This window comes from Odontomachus brunneus, unplaced genomic scaffold (genome assembly GCF_010583005.1).
Source record: "Odontomachus brunneus isolate Ranch 3 - 2012 unplaced genomic scaffold, Obru_v1 Obru_scaffold_315, whole genome shotgun sequence".
Classification (NCBI taxonomy): Eukaryota; Metazoa; Arthropoda; class Insecta; order Hymenoptera; family Formicidae; genus Odontomachus; species Odontomachus brunneus.
The window spans coordinates 47,146-53,018 of NW_022639765.1; positions in this window are offsets into that span (position 1 = coordinate 47,146).

The following is a 5,873-nucleotide window of genomic DNA, read 5'->3' on the forward strand; positions in this document are numbered from 1 at the left end:
AGTAGTAAGTAAGTAAACAGTGTTAAGGAAATCTTCTTGGCTGGGGTTGTGGGTGGAGAAAATCATACATTTCAAAAGAGAAGGTTATTGGAGGATTTTTAAGGTGGTGAGGGAATCAGCAGATGAGGCGGAACCGGATAACGTAAGTTAGAAAATGTAACGGACATAATTTTTTGTTATCCAGCGATTCCTTTTGATCCCAAGGATAAGGTCCGGCGAAGTTTATTTTGCGGATTAAGGAGTTTTAGTGCTGTATTTCCCAGGGTTATTTCGGAATTTTAGTCGGAATTTTTATTGGGGAAAGACGGTCTTACGATTCGGAATTGTTTGTTGTTTCCCGACAGAGGAGGCAAAGATAGAGTGCATGACTCATGTCTGCACAGGACGTAACACAGCGAATCAAGCGAGATTCGCGATCAACCGCCGCAAAAACCCAATCGACACAGAGAAGTCCCAGAGAGCTCTCCCGAGTAAATCCGTTGACAAGAACTTTCTAGAACCATCATCCTCTGCGGATACGCAGTCCGGCCCTCGAGACCGTTCCTCGATACCGCTCCTGGCAGATTCCCGTTCGCGAATGCGCGACAGAAATCATTCCGCCGTCGACTAACGGATACGCGACGTCGACACTGTTCTCTAAATACCGCTCTTGACTGATTCTCAGTTTGCGGATACGCGATAGAAATCACACATTGGGAAGTCGCACTCCCGTGATTTTCACACCGTTTAATCGCTTAACTGGATCTCAGCATCGCATAACCGCGATCGAGGTCATTCCGTCATTGAATCGCCGCGCGCAATCTCAACTCCGCTGAATCGAAGCTCGCTCCGCCGATACGTGGCCTCGACACCGCTCCGAATCGATCAGCGACAAGGATCGCATCGGCTCACAAGGACGCGATCCGACTCCATATTCTACGATACTGGATTACATGTACACGACCCGGATTACTCCATTTCCGAGGCGCAGCGACGCAACCTCAACTCCGTATATTCCGAATCCTTGGTCCCGTGCGCGCGATCAGGATTCATCCGTCACCGACACGACCTCAATTCCGCATAAACTGAGATCACGAATTCGTGATCCAAATAGCAGCTCCGGCTTGAGACGCGAAAGCACGTTCGAGGCCGCCACCATGAAGACCACGAGCTAAAACGACTGACAAGGGACATGACAAAACTATCCTTCCCAAGCCGATTTTGATACCCTTTAGATATGTTGAGCATTAAAAAGTAAGAAACCTATATTTTTTTATATCGGCGTATCTCGAGATTTAGAGGTTATAACAACCCCGTGAAAAAAATTAACTTTTTCATTTTCATGGAATAATTCCTAAGATATGAGGTATATGAAAGATATCTTCTACAAAAGTTTTACAATATTTAATACTTTTTGCAACGGCGTATTTCATTTTTTTAAATATCAAATTTTTTATTCCCTCGCTTTGCCCCCTTTTTACTCGTTACCTTCGCAAAATTTTCAAGTTTTTGTAAAGATAAAAATTGTAGAGCACTTAATACCAAATCCATATATAATAGTAAAAGTTGGTTTCGCTTTAATCGTTGGAAAACGACATGATAATATCGTGCTATCCGACTAGAAATTGTCATCAGGTATACCTGAAATGTATAAGATTCTAACTAGGAGTTCACAAGGTTATATTTATTGATAAACCTAGTCATATATTGATAAAAATTGAGTAAAGAAGACCTTTGCAAGGTTATAATGATTAGGTATATATTAGATTCTTAATCTAATATCCTAATATATTATTACATAATGTTTTATTGATCAGATCCTTTTTAAGATCTTATTTATTTTATCTATTATGACTTGCATTATCAGTTTTTAATACCTTTTGTATTAACCTTATAGAGGGTATCCCATTTTAATAGATCACCTCAAATATCTCTTGAATAGTGCATTTTAGGGAAAAATGTTTCAGATAAAAGTTTTGGGATTTCGAGGGTGACATAAGATGATATCATTGGTTTAACCTCGAGTGGCGTCGTTAAGGTTAGGACAAGGTTACTTTGCATTTTTTAAATAGAACCCCCATTTTTCATTACATATTCTTATAGCATACCTTGAGAACTTTCCAAAACACTATAATAAAATATTTTTTCGGGTATAGTTCCAAAAAGTACTCACTCCCGATTTTTTTGAAACTCAGTATTCTTACGTATTTTGACGCGCTGATTACGAATATCATAGTAAAAATTGGCGACTACTTGATTTTCATGATACAAATGAAAAACCGATAAAAATTATAGCTTTTTACGTTTGTCTCAGTAAATACGAAAAATAATGATAAATATTTTAAACAAAAGCTTTAGATCTCACAGAGATAAACATTTTAGGTTGTATATATTTTTACCGTACGAATAATAGTTTTCGAGGAAATAGAGTATAATGACATTAACAGCGTTAACATCTATCGTCGTTGCGGTTAAAAAGTGTTAAAATTTTTTTTTTAATAACTTTTTAATAAACAATGACAGCTAATGTGATGATAGGTAGGGTTAGGTTAGTTTTTATGGGGCGCAGCCCCCCGCTAGTCGTTCGATATTTTTCCCGTGTTGCAAATGTTAAAAATGTTAAAAATATTCTTTAAAAAAGTTGTTAAAGTTCCTTCATAACTGTAAGCCCTCTTTTCTTTATTTCCTTTTGCCACGATTCGGGGGAAATGTACTGTCTACGTGGAAAAATAACCCGCAGAAGGGATTCGCAGAAATCGAGTATAAAGACCGTAACAACACTACGTTACGGTCTTTATACTCGATTTCCTCGAAAACTATCATTCATACGGTGAAAATGTATAGGAAATGTTTATCTCAGTGAGATCTAAAACTATTGTTTAAAACATTTATCATGATTTTCCGTATTTACTAAGATAAAAGTAAAAAACTATAATTTTTATCGGTTTTTCATAGTTTTCACCATGAAAATCAAGTAGTCACCAATTTTCACTATGATATTCGTTATGATAATCAGCGCGTCAATATACGTAGGAATACTGAGTTTAAAAAAAATCGAGGCTGAATACTTTTCAGAACTTTAACCATTGTTCCATTAAGTATCTTTCGAGTTATAAGGCTTCAAAGTTAAAATATTGTTGTCGTTAGCATTGGTACCCAAGGTGTTCGGCCGAGGGCTAAAACTTTTTGAATGTTGTTCAGGGCCATGACCTTGACAACATTTGTCAAATACGGTACCGAAAATATATTTTACAAATACCAAGAACAGTTAGTGACGTGGCTTCATTAGGGCCAGATTTTCGACGTATTCGTTTGAGGGTGCCCTGTTGTGTCTTTTTACATAGACTTTTAATTACCATCCTATTAGGATGATGTTTATCCGGAAATGTTTCAGCATAAATCCTTTCAGCTGTCGTATAATTATTCCTGGCTTCACCTAAAATTCTGATCATACCCACGATTTCGTTAAGCGGGTAATCAGCCATAATTACAGGACAATAGAAAAACTTGTGAAAATACTGAAAGTATTGAATTCATAACGAGTCTCCGCCCTGCGGTTGGATTAGCAACAATGCGGACAAGTGACGCTAGCAAGTGAATGACAAGCTATGATTATTAAAGAAATTTATTAATAGGATTTCACACGTGTGCTTCTTTGTGGCCCCGACGAAGTATTGTGATCTTCTATGATCCTTTAGAGTCAATCGGACTCTACATGTTACTCCATGATTTTAAATTATTATTTTCGTATTCACTGTAAAATTTGAAGAAATGAAAATATTAGGAACAGCCTCCAATCGCCTTGACCTTGACAAATGTTGTCAAGGTCATGGCCCTGAACAACATTCAAAAGGTTTTAGCCGTCGATCGAACACCTTGGGTACCAATGCTAATGACAACAGTGTTGTAACTTTGAAGCCTTTTAACTCGAAAGATACTTAATGAAAAAATATTTTATTATAGTTTGTTGGAAAGCTCTTGAAGTATGCTATAAGAATATGAAAAAAGGGGAGTTCCATTTAAAAAATTCAAAGTGACCTTGTCCTGATCTTGACGACGCTACTCGAAGTCAAACCAATGATGTCATCTTATGTCCCTCTCGAAATTCTAAAACTTTTATCTGAAACATTTTTCCCTAAAATGCACTGTTCAAGAGATATTTGAGATGATCGATTAAAATGGGACACCCTGTATATAGTAGGTTTGATTAATAAATTTTTAAAAATTTTTTCATAAAAATATTTGTTATTTTTTAAATTTCAAGTGTTATAAAAAAATGTTAAAATATAAATTCACATATATTTTATAAAAAATTTTTAAATACTCAACAAAAAATGAGTGTAATAATAAAAATATAAATATAATATTTTGCAATATTGCAAAAATATTTGAGGTATATTGAAAATTATATTATTGATAATATTAATGAAAAATTTTTTTATATAATAATAATAATAATAAAATAAATTATTAAATTTTATTATATTAATACATATGTATTATTCATATTATATTACAACATACAATAATCATATATATTGTAACAACCGAACTCCGCGTGTCGGTTGGTGTCGATGCCACGGAATTAGTTGCTCGCCGGAGCCCGGGTTCGTGAAATAAGATAACGCGGTTTTGAATAAACAAAAATAACAAAAAGATTTATTCAGCCTTGGTACAGAGTAGCCGCGTGTCAGTTTACAGTTTTCCTGGGTGACGGCGCCAGTTACCGGGTCGCAGTTTCGGTATGCTGCGGCAGGTAAGACGGTAGGCGGAGCGTATAGCGCGAAGGCTAAGCTCGCCTCAGAGATTCGGCAGGCGGTCGCGTGTCGCGATTCGGTGGTCGCGATTCGTGCGCGGCTCGCGAGGTTGGTCGCGGAGACCGCGCGGTGTCGGCGGTATCGAATCCGTGTCCCAGCATGGCACGCTGTCTTCGCGGTCTTGGCGGAGACGCGCTCGCTTGCACGTCTGCGTCGCAAGAGACGGGATGGGGAGTGAGGAGCCGAGGTATCGGCGTATTCACCTCCGATCTCGCTCGTCGAAAGGCTGAGAACAAGGGTCGAGAAAGCTTGACAGAGCGCAGCTAACGTACTGGCTTCGGTCCTTGTTCGAGGCGTTGACGGATGCAAGCAAGAGTCGATAAAGATCGACAGAGCGCAGCTAACGTACTGGCTTCGGTCCTTGTTCGAGGCGTTGACGGATGCAAGCAAGAGTCGATAAAGATCGACAGAGCGCAGCTAACGTACTGGCTTCGGTCCTTGTTCGAGGCGTTGACGGATGCAAGCAAGAGTCGATAAAGATCGACAGAGCGCAGCTAACGTACTGGTCCTTGTTTGGGAGGATGTGATATTCGGTAGGTTGAGGAAGCAGATACGAGTCGGTCGTAGGCTTTGCTCTCCGCTGTGTAGCATCGAGCATGTAGCCGGTTGACGGTCCGGATCGGTCTAGTCTCGATTAATTTGACGTCGCGGATTATATACTTGACGCCGCTTTGTCTTCGCTCGCTGTACACGTGCTTGTCGCGTGCCCGCGGCGCTTGCTCTCTATCGTTTCTTTTGTGTGACGCTGTGTTCGCGTTATCGCGTGTTTCTCGCTCGCTTTGTTTACGCGTATTGTCAGCTGTTTACGCGTGTTGTCTGTTAGGCCTTACGGCGTTTATGTTGGCGCAACGCGCCGGTGCACGGCCCGACTGATGGTCGGTCGGGCCGGAGTAGTGACGATGCAGGTGTGCATCGTTACAATATTTTTCTTATTGTTTATATGTAAAATTAAAATGCGTTTAAGCAATTTTGCGTAAACCCTGAAAAAAAATTCTTTTATTTCATAATATTTTCTATTATACAGAGTTTGACGCAAGTTATCTACCTGACTAGAAATTGTCATCATGTATACCTGAA